At 53.0% G+C, this 18,729-nt stretch overlaps 1 protein-coding gene across 1 annotated transcript in view; it reads left to right on the top strand.

Annotated features, from left to right (window-relative positions):
• The window catches only part of TTC7B (tetratricopeptide repeat domain 7B), a 397,140-nt gene that overhangs the window by 362,180 nt on the left and 16,231 nt on the right, over positions 1–18,729 (top strand). The gene's annotated exons all lie outside the window — the stretch shown is intronic.

The raw sequence follows: 18,729 nt of genomic DNA, 5'->3' as shown, positions 1-18,729 counted from the left end.
GCCATGGTATTTTCGGTCACCTCGTATTCATGGGAGATCTGGACAGTGATAAGGAAGATGAAGAAGAATTGACGCTTTGAATTGTTGTGTTGGCGAAGAATACTGAAAATAGCATGGACTGCCAAAATAACAAACAAATCTGTCTTAGAAGAGCCAGAATGCTCCTTGGAAGCAAGAATGGCTGGACTTTGTCTCACCTACTTTGGTCATGTTGTCTGGTGGGAACAGTCCCTGGAGAAGGGTATCAGTCATGCTTGGTAAAGTGGAGGGTCAGCAAAAAAGGGAAAACCCTCAATTACATGTATTGACACAGTTGCTGCAACGATGGGCCCAAACACGGCAAGGAATGACGCAGGACCGGATACTGTTTCATTCTCTTGTATTGTGAGTCACAGGCAACTCCACAGCATCTAACAAGATACCTGTAAATATGACCTTGTTTAGAAATAGGGTGTTTTCTTTTGTTATTTTAATGAGGTCGTGTCACAGTAGAGCAGGTCCTAAACACAATCACTGCTGAGTTATAAAAAGAGCAGAATGGACACAGAGAAAGGACTGTAGGCCAACGAGTTCCAAGCACTGCTGGTGGCTTGAGAAGCTGGACTATATGGAGAAGAACACGGCACCAGAATTGGAGGAAGATTCACTAACAACATGTGATACGCAGACAACACAGCCTTGCTTGGTGAAAGTGAAGAGGGCTTGAAGCACTCACTGATGAAGATTAAAGACTATAATCTTCAGTGTGGATTACACCTCAACATAAAACAAAAATCCTCACAACTGAACCAATAAGCAGCATCATGATAAATGGAGAAAAGATTGAAGTTGTCAAAGATTTCATTTTACTTGGATCTCCAGTCAACACCCATGGAAGCAGCAGTGAAGAAATCAGATGTCATATTGCACAGGGCAGATCTGCTGCAAAAGACCTCTGTACAGTGTTGAAGAGCAAAGATGTCACTTTGAAGACTGTTGTTGTTGTTGTTATGTGCCGTCGAGTTGGACCCGACTCATAGCGACCCCTCCTTGGGTTGACTAGGCAGTATCACTACAGAAGTAGATTGCCCAACCTTTCTTCCGAAGAGTGGCTGGTGGGTTTGAACCACCAGCCTTCTGGTTAGCAGTCAAGTGCTTAGGCACTATGCTATCAGAGCTCCTACTTTGAAGACTAAGGTGTGCCTAACCCAGGCCATGGTATTTTCAGTGGCCTCATACGCATGTGAAAGCTGAACAATGAATAAGGAAGACCAAAGAAGAAGTGATGCTTTTGAATTGTGGTGTTGGAGAAGAATGCTGAAAGTACCATGGACTGTGAGGAAAAAAACAAACAAACCTGGAAGAAGTGCAGCTGGAGTGCTTCTTGGAAGTGAGAATGGCCAGACTTCGTCTTACCTACTTTGATCATGTTGTCAGAAGGGACCATTCCCTAGAGAAGGATGCCATACTTGGTAAAGTGGAGGGTTAGGGAAAAAGGGGAAGATCTTCAATGAGATGAGTTGACACAGTGGATACAATGACGGGCCCAAGTATAGCAAGGATTCTAAGGATGGCACACGACCGGCCATGTTTCGTTCTGTTGTATATAGGTTCACTATGAGTCAGAGCTGATTCGATGGCACCTAACAACAACAAAAGAACACTAGACAGCTGAAATAGACAAGTGGGACCTTCTCCTAGGGCCATACTGTAAATTCAGACTTCTAGCCTCCTGAACTGTGAGAAAATATATTTCTGTTCTTTATAGCTGCCTACTTAGCTTTTTTTTGTTATGGCAGCATTAGGTGACTAAGACATCTTGTTTACGCAGCATCAAGGCATTTTCTTGGTTTTCACCTCTGGCTTGTAGCATAAGGTCGTCTGGGGAAAGGAGAAGGAGGTCACGTCGGGTTAACTTGTTTGCATCATGCCTACCACCCTGAACATGGTACCAGTAGCCACTCAACAAGTGAGCCTGGCAAAGCTGTGGGTAGATGTGGACCCCTGGAGAGGATCTTTTGAGTAGAGGCAGGCACTGGAAATGAAGGAGGGGGAGGAGAACCGGGTAATTGAACCAGTGTTCTAATCATGTGACCTTTGTTTCATGTCCTTTGGTCATGCTATCAGAAGGGACCAGTCCCTGGAGAAGGATATCATGCTTGGTAAAGTAGAGGGTCAGCAGAAAAGGGGAAGACCCTCAATGAAGTGGATTGATACAGTGTCTACAGTGATGGGCTCAGGTATAGCAAGGATTGAGGACGGTACGGGACCAGGCAATGTTTCGTTCTCTTGTACATAGAGTCGCTCTGAGAGAGAACCAACTGCATGGCATCTAACAACAACATAACCTCACATCCTTTTGAAAGACATCTTTTTAGCTTATGACATTTTCTGATTGTTAGGTATCTATGTCCTCCTTGAAGCAAAAGTACTGTTACCCTGGGAATCTAGAATGTCTGAGATACATCCATGTGACTCCTGTGCCTGCCAACCCTTCCCAGTTACTCTCCTGCCCCAGAAAAAGCATCACCAGCTCAGGGGTCCCAGCACAGGGGTGTTCTCTGCTCCGTCTGTGGACCCCTCTGACCACCGCAGCTCCTCCCCAGGGCTGACCAGGGAGACATGGCTCCAGGCCATCTCCGCTCTCTCTGAGGACTGCAGCCACACACTGGCAGCTCCGTGGACCCAGTGCCGGCTGTGAAGCACAGCCCAGCTCAGCACCATGGCGCCAGCCATTCCTTTGTGTGGCTCACGGAAAAAATTAATTCCGTGTTTATTTCTGTTTTCTGTTTGGAGTCTTAGATAACTAATTACGGGTACTGCAGTGCAGTCTCCCATTAGCAATTATGATCTAAAATTATTTAAAATCTGACATACTCCATGCAAACCATTTATTCTTAGGAATTCCGCCCCATCATTGCCGTGTGATTTGACATTTAGGTCCCACTGCCTTCCTGCTTTACTGCACTCAGTGCTCCCTGGCTGGTATCAGGCTGCTCGCTTTCATTGTCTGGGTGGGTCAGTGTTCTCAGATACTCGTGCCGCCAAGTCAGTTCCCACTCACAGGCCCTGTAGGACAGAGCAGAACTGCCCATAGGGTTTCCAAGACTGTCATCTTCATGGTAGCAGATTACCTCATCTTTCTCCCATGGAGTGGCTGGTGGGTTCAAACCGCCAACTTTTCAGTTAGCAGCCAAGCATTTAACCACTGTACCACCTGGGCTGCCTGGACTTCCTGCCCCCCCCCCCACCATCTCCCCATCATTCTGTGCTAATCATAGAGACTTTGTCCTCAGCTACTGGTCCCTTCTTCCCCCTCCTGATCATAAGCCTCCTTGATTTTAGCTCGGCTGCTTTCTGGGAGATTCCTTAGTAACCTCCTTCCCCCACACTGCCTGCCTGTGAACTCAGCACGGGTGTGGCTGACACCACAAGAGTGTGGGCATTCTGGGCTGCCTGGACTTCCTGGTCCCCCCACTGTCTCCCCATCATTCTGTGCTAGTCCCCATTGAATGCTCAGATCTCTTCTTTGGGCCATGCCAACCCCATCTGTTATCTGGACCTTCAGACTGAGTTTAAAATTCAGAAGCCCAAAGGTCTAGGGCAGTCATGCCATCAAAGGCAGCTCCCAGCTAACTGCTTCCATTGTTTTTCCTCAACCAGTATCCGGGCTGAGGGCCCAGAGTGGACAGGGGGCAGATGAAAGCCTTCAGGCCTGACCAGAGAGTTGATGGCATTGCGGGATTTAGAATCCCGTTCAAAGTCTCTACCTAAGTTTAAAATCTGTCTATATGGAACAAAACTGACACAACTGACTCGAAAGGTTAGATAGGTACCTTAGGAGGCAGTGAGTTTATGTTAATGGCAGAGGAGAAACTCAGAGAAGGAGCATGAGGGCGTTGCGAGACTTGAAGACTGTAATCACTGTCACTGAAACGTACATGTGAATGTGCAGACACTGTAGACTTGGTGTCTGTTTTCACTGTATATATTCTCAACAAAAAAATAAAGAAAAGGTAAATAATGAAAATAATCCTCTACCATTCACAGATGGCAAAACGGAGGAGATTTGGCAAGGGCACAGAGAAGTATGTGGCAGGCCCAGCAGGAATCTGACTTCTTCTTTTGAAGATTTCCTGCCCACTTTCCCTGTCCGCACAATGGGGTAATACTGCCCGCCCTCTTGAGTTGCAGGCTGAGGGTGGAGATGAAAGAGGCCATAGCTCTGAACTCCTCCCGGGCAGACCCGGCCGCAGAGAACTCTGGCTCTGCCTGATGGAGATGGGCGGCACTTGTGCTCATCCTCCCGGGCACTGAATCAAACTGTGTGTCTTTTACTCACTGCTGGAATGAAGCCTTCCTCTCCTCTTGCATCCTATCCTGCCTAGACGTGTCCCCCATGCTGTGTCGCGTCCCTGTCCCCACAGCTGCCCCAAGTGCCTGGGCTGCAGCCTCAGCATCGGTTCATGAGTTCAGCTGGTGGCAGGAGAGTTTCCAGGTTAGCATTTTACCCTCTTCCTGTTGCCTGGGGACTGGTGGTAAGGAGTGGCTTAAGAGCAAGGAAGAGACGGATAAACTGTTCCAAGGATCACCAAGTCTCAAGCCCTCAGACTCTTGAAAGGTCCTGACTAGGAACCAAGGTGGGCCTGTCTCCCCTGCACGGATCCACAGAAGCCTGCTCCAGGGCCCTGGCCTTGGAGACTTCCTGCTCTTGGAAACTGGTGAGCACCGCTGACCAAAGCATGGGGTTCAAGTGCACCTGGAGATGCCACCAGCATCCTGGGCAGGAGAACTGCCTGGGGTCAGGAAGTGACTTTGCCTCTAATTGGGTTCCCTGGGACCTTAGCACCCTGTTGAGAAAAGGAGGGATTACAACCAAGGCCTGGGAGCCCCAGTGCTAGCTCCCGATCCTGGAGTTTGGTGTCCAGGAAGCCCTAAGATCCTCTGAGAGCCCCTTAGCTGACTATTTCCTTCTTCCACAGCTGTGGGGCCCCCAGACCACTTTGCCCTGGCAGAAAACACGCTTCTCTTGGTTGCTTTGCCTTTTTGCTTCCCACAAGGTTCGCTGGCTAATGCCAGTCCTCTTCTGCCTCCTCCAGTTCTCTTCCCACCTTTCCTCATCTGCTTGCTGTTACCTCACACCTGACTCTTAAAGTCTTTGCAGGTATTGATTCTTCTCCACGTTTGCAGAATATCGGCTAGCTAGGTGTCTCAAGGCTGTTGAAACAGGAGAGGGCTCAGGATTTGAGCAGTACTGTGTGTCAGGTATTGTTCAGGCTTTACCCTTGGCCATCACATTCATTCTATCATTGGGCAGTTACTCAGCCCAAGTGAGGAGCCAGAGGTGGATCTGAAACAGATACTAAACACAGCAGCTGGTGGAGATTCATATGGGCCGATTGGGGAAATCTGAGCATGGACCAGCTAGTGTTAACAGAAAGGAAGCCCTGTTAACTTTGTTAATCCGACTGTGATGGTATGGCTATATAAGAAAGCATCTTTAGTTTTTAGAAGTTCAACAGTGAAGTATTGAGAAGTGCAACATCATAGTGTCTATGATTTATTTTAAAATGCTGACCCGCACAAAATCAACCCAAAAAACCCATTGCTGTTGATTCCAATTGATTGAGACCCTGTAATACAGAACAGAACTGCCCCACAGGGTTTCCAAGGCTGAAATCTTCACAGAAGCAGACTGCCACATCTCGCTCCCTCGGAGCATCTGGTTGGTTTGAACTAGCAACCTTTTGGTTAGCGGCTGAGCACTTAACCATTGTGCCACCAGGATTCCTTTTTACAATACTAACCTTCATAGAATAAACCAAAAGACCCTATGCCATCAAATCAGTTCTGACTCACAGAGACACTATAGGACAGAGTAGAACTACCCCTTAGGGTTTCCGAGGCCTGTCATCTTTATGGAAGCGGGCTGCCACATCTTTCTCCTGCAAGGCACCAGGTGGGTTTGAACTGCCAACGTTTTAGTTAGCAGCCGAGCACTTAACCATTGCACCATCAGGGCTCCTTAACCTGCACAAAATAGAGGAAGCAAGTATGAAAAATGCAAACAGTTGTTTAATTTAGATGTGAGGTAAATAGATTACATCATTACAGTGCCTTTCTACTTCTCTGTATGTTTGAAATGCTTCATGATAAATTTAAAACCAACAAAAAAAAGTAAGTCAGTGTGATAACATTTGCATTTAGAGAAGTCACTCTTGTAGCTCGGGAAGGTGAATTAGGTGGAAGCAAGAGCCACTAAGGACCTGAGCTCACCTAGTAACATACTGACCATCGGAGGTAAAATTTACTGAGCAGGGAGATGCAGTGAGGCTTGGCGAGGGGACTGGAGGGTCCAGGCTGATGCTCCGGTGCCTTGTTTTGGCACTTGGATGGATTTGATGCCTTCACCAAGATGTGGGAACATGGGAGGAGGAACAGGTGTGAGAAGGATGATGCTGTGTCTGGCTGGCCCTAATAAGATGGGCGACTTTGGTCTACTCTGGAAGACATGCTCAGTAGAACATGACCATGGGGGCTGGAAGTCTGGGACATGATCAGAGCTAGAGCAAGTGTTTAAGAGTGACCTGTAGGTGTTAGCTGAAGCCATGGGCAGGCATGCAACCGCCTAAGATGTGTCTTCCTCCCAGAGAGGAAGAAAGAGAGGGCCTAGGACAGAGCCCAAGAAACACCAGCCTTTAAGGAGCAGGAGGGAAACTTGACTGATGAGAAACTTAGATTCTGGTCGTTTATGCAGTTTTTCCACATTCACTGAGTTGGTCACCACTGTAGCTGGGATTTGGAACTGGCTTGGTCAGATTCTCAAGCCTTCATGTTCCCACATTCCCACCTTGCTCTCTGCTCAGGCCCCCTGTGGCCAGCCCTGTGTCCTGTGGGGGCTTTATAGGATGTCCACAAAGCCACCATGCAGCAGACAGATCCCAATCAGCAGAATCACTCTGTGAGCAGAAGTGACCTGAATTAGAGACCAGCTTCCACACTGTGGGCCTGGGTTACACTGGGCAAGTCCTCTCACTCCCCAGGCCCCAGCTTCTTCCTCTGTGAAATGGTGATGATGGTGTCCATCCCACTAGGCTGTGGGGTAAGTAGGTGTCATCCCATGCATGAACCAGAAGGGCTTGCATGGTGTTGAGCAGACAGGCTGTGCCTTGCTTCCTTCCTCATACCTGTTCAAGATGATTCTCTTGCCAGATATCAGCACCCCGGAGGAGGGTGGGTGCCCCCAAGCTCCACAAACAGTGACCTTCAGAAAAGAATCTTGCACTTCTCCCACCCCCGGACGAAAAGCTCAGGAACTAAGCCTTGCCAAGAGGCCAGTCTTGATTAGCTCCATAATTGACATACTGGCCTCTGTCCTTCTAAATGAGGCGGCAATACCGGTCCACCCCCACAGGGGAGCCGGTGGAATAGGACAGTGTGCCTCTTTCTAACAAATACAGGAGGAGAGCGTGCTGATTGCAATGGGCAGCCTCCCCACAGGGGCCCTGCAGGCCCACGCTTGTCCTGTGCACAGGGGCCAGCAGTGCCCAGACAGATGCATGGGGCTGAAACCAAAGCACCAGCACACACCGCCTGCGGGGATCTCCCAGAGTGAGAAGCAAATCTGCTTTTTCCTAAGGACAACATGCGTTTTTCCAGGCCTTTCAAAGCAAGGCGGGTCAATCGAGTTATAATTGGCTCGCTAATTAGAACTCCTACAAGCTGTTAAATTCTTTACCTGCTGCCTGGCATCTTATGTACAAAGGTGACAAACGTGCTCCTGCGTTTGGAATGATGAAAGGAGGCCAGCTACAATCCTTTAGCCTTTAGGGAAATCAGGGTTGGGAGACTGCGGGCGAATGATCTCCTGGAGACTGAGTGGGAGAAGACAACGCCCCCATCCCCATTTTCCCAAGCGTCTGGGTGTTCTGAAGGTGTTTCAATGATGCCCTAAGCCTCCTGTAATGGAGGTGTTCTATGATAGAGAATGCATCCCTCTCTCTCTCTCTCTCTCTCTTTCTCTCTCCAAGAATGTAGAGGTCTTGTGTGCTTGGAACAACGGGATTGGCATGTTTTACACCAGCATCACTAGTGCTTCCCTGTGGTCCCTCTGCTGTCAGGGCCTCTCTGGGCTCCTGCCCGGCAGCAGATCCAGGCACTGTGCTGCATCTCTCCAGCCCCACCCACAATGACATCACTCTGACAGCTTGAGATCAGCCATGGTGGGAGTCTTTACACCAGGGAAATCAGCAAATGCTACAAGTCAGGGTTGCTAGGTTTTGTTCTTTGCTTTTCGGCTCTGTTTCTTTCAGAGAGCTACTTTCCCAGCACAGGGTCCGGGTGGTTTGAGTTATTATGGAAGGAAGGGAAGCTGAGAAGATGGGAACAGAGTGGAGGGAGATCGATGGAGGCTGGCAGAGAAAGAACACCAAGTGTCCTGACTCGAGGCTTCTGAGTGGAGGACGCTCATGGTGTAGGTTTACTGGAGCTAGCCTCACCACTCTGGAGGCTTCAGGGAGCATTCTGGCTTCGTGTCCTCCTTCAGGAGTGCTGAATGGAGGGACAGAGAGAAGGAACTAGATGCGCAGTCGCCCGGGCAGCTGGCAGGGAGGGTGGTATGGTTGAGAGAGTGCCAGTTCTGGAGCAGCAGGGAGCCACGTTCGAAGCCTAGCTCTGCTGTGCATGGGCGGTTTGTATGACTGGGCATGTGAAGCCCCCTCTGTGACGTGAGGTGATGGTGCCAGCCTACAGGGCCGTCACAAGAGTGGAAAGTCCTGAGCACTGAGCACAGAAGACCACCTAGCAGCAGTGCCTTCCCTTCTCCAGAAACAAACTGCCCCCCGGGGTCCAGGGAGGACAGACATCAGGTGCCCCAGAACTTGCCCATTCCCCATTGGTTTAGAGAAGGAAGGGGTTCACTTAGCAGAGCTGCTTGGCCAGCAAGCAAGACAGTGCCCAGCGGGGCTCCAGGGAGGCTGAGCTCCTGGGGCAGGGAGCCCCCAGGCAGGCCCCCCCCCCCTCCCGGTGAACAGACGCCTGTGACATGGGAGGAGGGAGCCGCAGCAGCAGTGTTTATTGTTGCTCTGATCCACTCCTTCCGCTTCCAGGTCCCCCAGTATTCCTCCAACTGGTGTAAGCCTCACAGGGAAGCACGTGGCGCTCCCTGCACAGGCCTGTAGGCGTCTGAGGCTGCTGGCGACGCTCCTTGTCAGCCGGTTTATTAAACAGCAGGGGCTGGCGCACAGCAGCTGAGCTCTTTCCCACCTTGCGCCACTGCTCAGGTGAGCGAATACCCCGCTGCTCCGCCCTGGGAGCCCGCTGAGAACTTTGAGGAAATGGCTGGGATCCTGATGCTAATGGATTCCATATTTCAGTGGTAAACGATAAGAACTCAATTGCGGCCAAAGAAAGTGCTGGGCTGATTCGGCTCCCTGGGCCCAAAGCTCCACCCGATGGGTGCTGCCAGGGCCGCACAGCCTGCGGTTGCTGGTGGCAGCTGCTCCCGTGGGCCCCTAGTCTGTCCCTTCTCACTTCTGTCCCAGCTCCGGCCTGAGTCTGGAGCCTACGTCTTGATGCACTGTGAGAAGTTTATGAAAAACAAATCCCCGATGTGAAAGCCCATTTACCATAAGGCACACTGAGGGCTGTATTATCCTTGCTGGATTGTAGCTGAATTGTAGAAGGTTCCCGCGGTGCGTGTGAGACGCCCCGGGGAGGGGCCCCTCACCCCATGGTCCTGCCTGAATTTCCTATTTAGCATCTTCTTGTTATTTATGGGGGAAAAGAAAATTCTGAGGCTTGTCAATTCCAGCCCTCCCTTCACCAGAAAGTATCTTATCATTTCAGTTTGTTCCTGTTTAAAAATGGAAAAATAGTTCCTGCCAGACCCTGGCAGCCACTGGGAAAGCGCTCGCCAAAATGACCGCATCTGCAGTGGCGGGCAGTGAGTTATGGCGCATGCGTCAGTGCTAACTCTGCCGGTCTGGGCCCCCACCCGGGGCTGCACACAGAGCCCGCAGGGGGGGCCGGGGGCAGCCCCTGGCAGGGCCCACTCGCCCTGCTTGGTTCCTTGCCTTGGAAATGCAGGCTGCAGGGAGCATTCTGGTTTCGTGTCCTCCTGGCAGCTGTTTCTGTCACTGGCATTCTCTGTCTCCGTCCAGACAGTGCCTGCATCCCAAGGCATCTTATGTACAAAGGGACGTAGCCTGGGAAGCCTGCCGGCTACCTGCCTCCAAGAGCACCCACGCTGCCCTACGCAGATAGCACCTTCTCCCCTTCTTGGCCCAGCCTTGGGGAAGTGCAATCGTGCTGGGCCAGGTGCTCTGGATGCTGGGGCCGGTTTCCACGCCTGTCTGAAGGTGGGCCCTGCTGGATGGGAGCCAGGGATGGAGCGCAGGTGGGAAGGGCCACCCATCCCGTAGTCGAGTGCCGACAGTATGCCCAGCATGGTGCCGGGGCCTGGAACTATCTTTCGTCCAAAAGCATTTATTGAGTGCCTGCTGGTTCCAGAGGACCACACAGGCTCTGGGGTACAGCGATGAGTCACCCAGCCACTCCCCCCAGGACCCCAAAGTCCAATGGCCGGTCACCCTTCTCCTCTGTACTGGCTTTCCTGAACTTCCCACTGTTTCCTGTAAATCTAAGGCCTTCCCGCAGCCCCAGTCAGCCCATCCTTTGTCACTTCTCCACGCTGGGCCCCAAGTGTCTCCAGCCACTGGGCTGCCTTTAAAGGGCAGGAAGGAGCCACACTGCAGGCAGCACTCGGGGCAGAGAGCCCATCTCTCCTGCCTGTGGGGCCCTGCACAGGTGGAGAGTGGTTCCAGCCGCTGTCCCTTTCTGCTGTTGAGTTCCGCTGCTGGAGGTCTCCCCTTCTCCTGGGCAGGGCACCACAGACCCCCACAGGAAGCCTTCCCAGCCCCCGCCACTCACCCTTCCAACTGCTGTGGGCATTTTGTCCCTCATTCTGTCCCACAGGGTTTCTGTTCATCTCCAGCTAGAGGGTAGGCCCTGGGAGTGTGGCAGGAACAGTTCCAGAGGACACTCGTTGGAGTGGAGATTGGACCAGACAAGGAGGAACATCTCTTCCACCCCTTTGCTCTCTAGATTAGGAATCTGAGGCTGAGAGAGGAGAGAATTCTGCTTGGGCCTGGACGGTTGGTTCTGGGTCACAGAGCAGGCCTGAGGGGCCATGTTCTGTACCCACCATTCTCCTGTCCCAGGGAAGGGCCTGCATTCCTCAGTGGAACAGTCAGTGTTTGGTGAGAAACGGTCAGACCTGAGTCCAGTGACAACCTCTTGAAGGTGCCCCCACTCCCACTCCATCTGAGGACATATTGACATAGGGGCCAGAGAAGAGTCTGCCAAGACCACTAGACATCAGGAGTGAGGGTGGGAACTCCTGAGAACCCCTCCCACTCTCAGGCCCTGGGGCTTCGGGGAAGCCCCTCTGCAAAGCTCCAGAGTAGTCTTGTGAATTACTTTCCCAACCATAGACAGCCTCCCCACCGGAGCCCTAGGGACAAGCCCCACCCCATGGCTTCCAGATTCCTGGATACTGGCCTCAGTATGGCCTGCTGTTCTCTGTCCACCTTTAGAAGCAGGGATCCCAGAGCTCCCCAGGCCCCCCATACACCCCCAGCTGGACACACAGCCAGGGTGAAGCACCATCTTCCCAAACATGCCCCGGGCAGCAGCCTCCCACTGAGGCCACCGTGTGTTCTGGCCTCTGGGGGGTGATTAGCACCAAACTTTCCACTGTGGTTATCAGGGCCGTCCTGTGCTGTTGTTCCCAGCCCGACTTCTTGTTGTCGGGGAAAGTGGGTAAAAATAAATAAATAAGTCAACCAGGGAGATGCTAAAATAAGTCAACAGGCGTCCCCTGCCCATTACAAGTGGAAAAGTATCAGCCAGGGGAGCTGCGTTAGCACCCACAGAAAGTGCTTCCTGGTGTGTGGCAGGTCCCACAGCAGCGGGCCCCAGGACGGCTTTCTTTCTGAGAGCTCGTAGCTGATGTCCGTTTTCAGGTTGAGCCACAGAGCTAATACCCCGTTCCACAAAGCACATGATTTGAATGGCATATTAGGGCCGAGGGCTGGGGACTCATCTTGACTATCACCAAGAACTGCCCAGTGTTCAGGGTGAGGGGCTGTTGCCCATCATCCTGCTGGGCACCCCAAGGCTTCCTCCTGTCCGATTTCCCCCGCCCAACCCGAGTGGCACAGGGGGACCTGAGGTTCCTTTTCACGGATTGTCCTTTGGTGGCACGTGGGACTGACCTGGTCTGACGTTTCTCACTGAGGTCAATGCACCATGCAGTACATTGGAGGTGCTTATGGTGGCGCTGTGTGTATGTGTGCAGGTGTGTTGAATCTATGAGTGCCACGCCTCAGGCTGGAGCCGGCTGGGAGCTCCCCGGGACACGTGTCCCCAGAATGCCCATTCCCCCACCCCCGCTTGCTCTCCCCAGACCCGCCTTGCCTGAAGCAGCATCAGGCACCCAGACATTTGGGCTTGAGGGGGAATGACACAGGGCTAGGGGTGGGGACAGCCCGTGGGATAGAGAGGGCACAGGGCCCGCCTGGCTCCGTGCTTGTCTCCAGGGAGGAAGCAGATGCTGTGGTACTAAAGTCAGAGTGGAATTCAGAGATGTCAGAGTGACGTCATCCTCCTGTCAGTTAAAGCCACTTCTCTCTCCTTCTTCCTGACTAGCGCCATCACCACACTGTGAGTTCCAGAGGGCAGATGAAGGGACTCTGGGCCCTAGACAGCCTCTCCCAGACTGTGGTAGGGGGAGGAGACAGCCAGCCCAGGACATAGGCAATCCTGCTTCTGAACCCCTTGGGGCATAAGGATACAGAAGCCCCACCCCCTCGGCCCTTGCTTGGAGTCATCTTCCAGCCGAGATGATAAAGTGAGGGTCATTGTCAGATTGTGGGGACAGGCAGCATACTGCTGCAGAGGCGTGGAGGATGGGAGCAGGGCTGCTGCCCTCTGGCCACTGTGGGGGTCACTCCCGCAGCCACCATCAGAGGGGCCTGAGTAGGGAGGGTAACCTGTCTCCCACAACCCCAAGCTAGCTCCTCTGATGGCCACCCGGAGCCTGGAGCCTAGCAGCCCCCATATGGATGAAGGGCCTGCACTGCTGGGTGGGGGCATCAGCTTGTGGGGCTATCACATCCCAGAAGTCCCTCCCAAAGGGGGTTTTCTCCCAGGCTGACCAAGGTAGGAGCAGAGCGTCATGGCAGCCAGAGCCAGCTCTCCCTCACGGGAGGCCTCTTGGAGTGTGTTTCAGCCCCTCTCTGGAGATCCCAGTAGCCTGACAGGGGGCAGAAAGCCCTGACCCGGGCCTCGGGAGTCCTGGGCTCTGAGATGCAACCTCACCTCTCCCGGCTGCGTAACAAGCCCAGTGTCGCCTCTTAGGGCTGCTTCCTTATCTGGAAATGAGGCATTCAGGGATGGCCAAGGCCCCCCAGCATGGCTGCCCAAGGGCTCAAGCCTGCCCCAGACTGTTAGCTAATCAGTAAGGGTGGCCTACTCCAGGAAGCCTTAGACACGCAGGGCCAGATGTTGGATCTGACCTGGGGGTCACCAGCTCAGTGGCCTTGAACCAGTCACTCAACTCCGAGCTCCAGCCTCCTCCTCTGTTTAAATAAAAGAGGTGGAAGCTGGTACCTTTTCCTCTGGAATGTTCTCCCAGACCCTCCTTCCTGAAGACCTCACTCTGTGCTAGATGCTTAGGGGTACACATGTGAAAGCCCCCAGACTCAGGACGTTCTTGGGCGAGTACAGGGACCCACAGCAAACCAGCTCCTAAGTGAGGCCTGGCAGGCCACTGAGTCCCCAGCATTGAGCACAGTGCCTGACACACTGGTGCCAGAGCATCCACGGGTGCTCAGCAAATGCTGTGGAAGAGAGAACTAGAAATCGCTTTGATTGGAGTGGTGAACAGAGCCCCAGCCCAGGATCTTGGCCACCAGGAGGCTGTTCCTTGGCTGGCTTCTGGGATCATGGCTGAGTCGTGTGCTGCCTTGGGCCCTCTGTTGGCCCATCTGTAAGATGAGACAGTTCACCCACCTTCTTGGGAAGCAACCCAGGCCAACTGTCTGCCATCTGGGACCACCCTCTGGGGGCCTCCTGCCAGCGGGAGGCTATGAGGTTTGGTGGCTGGAGACTGCTGGCAGATTGGCTATGGGCCCTCCCTTGAATGACCCACAATCCCCAGTTACTGTCTTCTAAAACCCTGTAGATGCTTAGGGCCTGTGATAGTTGGAGCTGTGTGTCAACTTGGCTGGACCACAATTCTGTGTGGTTTAAGCTGTTGTGATGTGGTTATTCCCATGATGGGATCAGATGACTATGTTTTGAGCAGGCAATCTGTTGAAAGGGAGTTTCCCTAGGGGTATGGCCTACTTCTAGTATATCTATGGACATCCTGGGAAGAGAGACATTCTTCTGTGGATCGGGATTCTGCTGTGCAGCCTACAACAGTCCGTGAGTGAACAATCCACCATTCGGCCTGGAGATCTTGGATTTGTCATTTGTTGGAGTCAACAGCCGGTACACTGCCTGCCAACCTTGAGCTCCTCAGCCCCTGCAGCTGCAAGAGTCAGGAAAAGCCTCCAGCTTGACGTGGAAAAGCCGCAAGCTTGACGTTTGATCCAGGAACTTTGGACTTACCAGCTTCTATAAGTGTGTGAGCCATTTTCCTAAGATAAATTTCTATATATATACAAATATATATAAGCTTTACTGGTTTTGTTTCTCTAGAGAACCCAGTCTAACACATTTGGTACCAGGAGTGGGGTGCTGCTCTGACATATACCTAAAATGTGGAAACAGGAGTGGAGTGCATCCTTGACCGAAGACCCTGGCAGAGAGATCCTGGCATATGGCATGACAGATGGCAGGACAGATGGCAAGAGACCAGCATGAGAGACGGCAGGAGCAGAGCTCAGAGACCAGCATGAGAGACGGCAGGAGCAGAGCCGAGAGAACCGGCATGAGACAGCGACAGCCTTACCAGCCCACGGAGGAGAAAGCTTGATGCCTTTGCTTAGGTGGCTTACTGGCAGAGTGGGTTGCCTTCGGGCATTAATTGGTAGAAAAGATCAGCATGAAATGGAGTAGCAGATTGGCCAGCCCATGGAGCAAAAAAGCCGAGTGCTTCTTGGGCAGGTTTTTTCGGCAGAGTGGGTTGCCTTTGGCATTAATTGGCAGAAGCAGAGACCAAGGAAATGGAAGCAGAGCTGCCTCAGCCTGAAAGGGTAGGACCATGGCCTTTGGGGTAGAATGATCACAGCCCCCTAGGTTTCAAAAAGCCAGGCCTTCACCAACTTGGTTCTGGAGTGTGGGGTTCGTCCATGTGAGCCAGTGGGATGGAGCCATAGCTGCTGCCCAAGAGTGAGGGGGCAGGGCTGCCATGCCCAAAAGGGAGAGGAACGGGGCCGCCAGGCCAAGGGGTAAGGTCACCATTCAGGAACTAGGGGACTGGAGCCACCCAGTGGAGGAGACCTGTACAGATACCACCCATTAAAGATCTATACAGGTGCCAAGTTGACAAGGGGTGGAATTGTGGTAGTGCGGTTTGTGTGTAAACTTGGCTGGGCCTGGTTGAGTGGTTAGGCAGCTGGTGGTAGTTAATCCTCATGAGGAGACTGGCAATCAACTCCATGGTGGGATCTACCACAAGCAGCTGGGTAGCTGCCTTTGGGTATGTGGTCTGCTTCCTGTATATAAGGAAAAGCCTTTGGGTATGGTCTCTAGCCTATGGCATGCTTGGACCCTACATGTGGCCGTGTCGTTGCTCAGCAGCCTGCTATGCTCTGCCGACCTTGGGACTTACAATGGACTTAAGTCAATGGCCTGTGGTTTGGTAACATCAGGACTGTGCCTTTTTACTTGTCAACCTTGGGGCTTCTCAGCCTCAGCAGCCAGCAGCTGTCTGAGTGAAGAAACACCTCTAGCTCCAGTGGGCCGGGAGCAGGAGGCAGAGCTGGACCCCAAGGTTGAGAGGCTTTCACCCAGCCCCTAGAGCCTGGCACTTTGAACTTGGGCTAAAAGCCTCCAAACTGTAAGAATAAACTCCTGTTTGTTAAGGCCATCCCATTTGTGGTGTATTCCTGTCAGAGCGGCACTAGGGAACCAGAACAGGGCCCAATGCCGAAACACCCAGCATCGAAGCAATTAAGCCAGGGAAAATGTGAGGTCAGGGGCCCAAGTCTGTGCCGAAATCTGCTGGCAGGCCCTCTGGCTTTTGATCAGCCCGCCTGCGTCCGCCTGCTGGTGTTCACCGCCTGGCGGCCTGTCTCTCGGGCTAATCACAGGTGTGAGCGCCTCCAGAATATTCCAAGCCTTCCTGAAGGAAGGCAGCTTACAAAGATTCTGCCGGTTTGATGCTTTAAAAACTGGCCTAAAAGATAAAAACCACACTCACATTTTCCTGGGGCTCGATGACTCCTTCCTCTGAACCTGCAGTGAGGTCTGCTTCGTGGCACTCCGTCATGGCACTGCATGAGGCAGAATTCAGTGAGGGGAAAACAGGTGGGGGCCGGAACTTGCTTTTCCTCTAAGGCCCTGGAAAGGGGGAGGGGGCGGTGCTTGAATCTAGGAGCTGTCTGGAAGCAGGGCTTCCAACAAGTTTATTCCGGTTCAATCTCCTGCTGGTGATTTGCATTTCCACTCCAGATACACTGAATCAGCATCTGTACTAATAATGTGTACTTAAGATTCACCTGGGATTCTTGTTAAACTGCAGATAGAAAGGGGGCCCTGTCTGGAAGCCCCTTCAGGTCCCGAGGAGCTCGAAGGTAGAGAGAAGAGGGGTCTTTTCTGCCTGACACCAGAGGACTCGGCAGACATCAGAGTGGGAATCAGCTGAGGCTAATTAGGACTCCGGAAGAGTATCTACCCCAACCAGGTTTTTTTAAATTTGAGTTTTTTTTCCTTCTGAGTTGAATTAGGTGCTGGAGAGCCCGATCCCAGAAGGCATATTTCTTCAAACAAAACATTTGACCTGGAAAAGAGACCCCAGGAGGGTGCCACCTCCTACAGCCATCAGAGACCCTAAGTCAGCAAAGGGCTGGCAGCTTCTCCCGATTGCATGCCCCATAGCCCTAGCCTGGCGGCCACCTCAGCCTAAGCTTATGGTGTGTGTGTGGGGGGGGGTGTCTTTCCCTTCTCCTTTCTGAATACTGAACTTGGCACTAATTCACAGCACGCACTGATGAGGGTCACCTGAGGGGTGTGGGGCTATGCCAAGCAGACCACATCCCTGCCCCCAGGCCTAGGCTCGCCCAGCTGCCCAGCATCTACTCCCAACAGGCAGGCCCCCATCACAGGCTTTTCCCTGAGGCTCTGCACCCCAACATCTGACCTAGGACTGCCGCCTGCCATTTGGGGTATTGGGTTTCATTAACTTGAAGGAGCATGAGGGAAGGAACCACCCAAGGATTTGGTTCTGACACTTGAGCAGGAAGTTTGGGGATACAGAGGACAGAAGCCACAGGTGTCAGGGAGGCTTCCTAGCCTCACCCGGATGGGGGCAGACCATCCCGTGTGCAGGCCGAGCTCCCGCATGCTTCGTCCAAGCCTTCTGCACTCAGAACCCTGAGTCCGTGCCTGTCAGATGTGTGTGCAACCTCTTCCTTGGCTGAGCAGACCTTTGTTATGGACCCGCTCCTGCATGCAGTGGGTTCAGTAACCAGGCCTTCCCGGGAGGCACCAGCTGGCTCTTGTCCCCCCCTCCCCTTCCTCACAGCTTGCAGGTGCTGGTGCCCAGAGCAGGAAATGAGCTGCCCTTGGTTGCTTGAAAGGAAGTGGCCTGGGGTGGGGGTGAATGGGAGTTGAAGGCCCCCAGTGTCGCTGAGGCTGAAAGTCCCACTGTTTACATGCACACAAAGTTGTCAGGAAGGGCTAGGCTCGGCCTTTGGGGAAACTGAGTCAAAATCCAATAAAATGGCCAAAATGAAAACACCAGCCTCACAACCAGTCTCTCCCCAAAACCTCTGACATGCTGAGAGGAAGATGGCATCGCCCAGACCCCTTGAGGGAGTCCCTGGCTTCGCTCTTGACCCGATAGTGAGGGGCTCAGTGGGAATGTGTGGGCACCCCCCCCAGCCCGCCCCGGTCTCTGGTGCTCAGCCTGGCAGGCGGGCCAAGGCAGGCAGGAGACGTGGACAGAGGGGACAAAGCTCTGGCCTCCCCATGATGCCCTCTTGATTGGCAACAGCTACTCTGTCAGCCGGCCCCCTCGCGGGCCATGGGCGGGGATCTGGCCAGTTGGGGGCCTCCTGGCCTGGTGAAGTGGGCCCCCCAAGGCCGGCACAGCAGGCCAGGACACACAACCAACAGATAGAAATGAAACAGCAGACCCAGCCGGGTGTGCACCAGGCCCCGCCTGGGGCTGCTAGAACCCAGGTGAAGAGAGCAGCGCCCGGCCCCCACCGGGCCGCCTGGGTTCTCAATTCCTTTTCAAGGCATTGCTGGAAAGCAGGGCGGGGCCCCAGCGGCCCCCTCAGCTGCGCCCACAAAATGCCTGTGCTCAGGACTGACAGTGCCTGTGATGTGTGCCAGAGAAGAAAAGGCAACCGGGAGGCAGGGAGGCAGGCGGCAGCCGGGCTTTGGACTCCTAAAGCATCCCCAAGGAAACTCTTCCAGAGCCCTGTTTCCGCAGCCTCCTCAGAGTGGCACTGGTTTACAGCTATTTATATTCTGATTAAAGGAAAAGTATTTTTTATAATGCCAGTACTACCA

Source organism: Orycteropus afer, unplaced genomic scaffold (assembly GCF_000298275.1).
Source record: "Orycteropus afer afer isolate SDZICR_OR568_19922 unplaced genomic scaffold, OryAfe1.0 scaffold00127, whole genome shotgun sequence".
Classification (NCBI taxonomy): Eukaryota; Metazoa; Chordata; class Mammalia; order Tubulidentata; family Orycteropodidae; genus Orycteropus; species Orycteropus afer.
The sequence above is the reverse complement of the archived record's forward strand: the minus strand, read 5'-3'. Positions and strand labels throughout refer to the sequence as shown.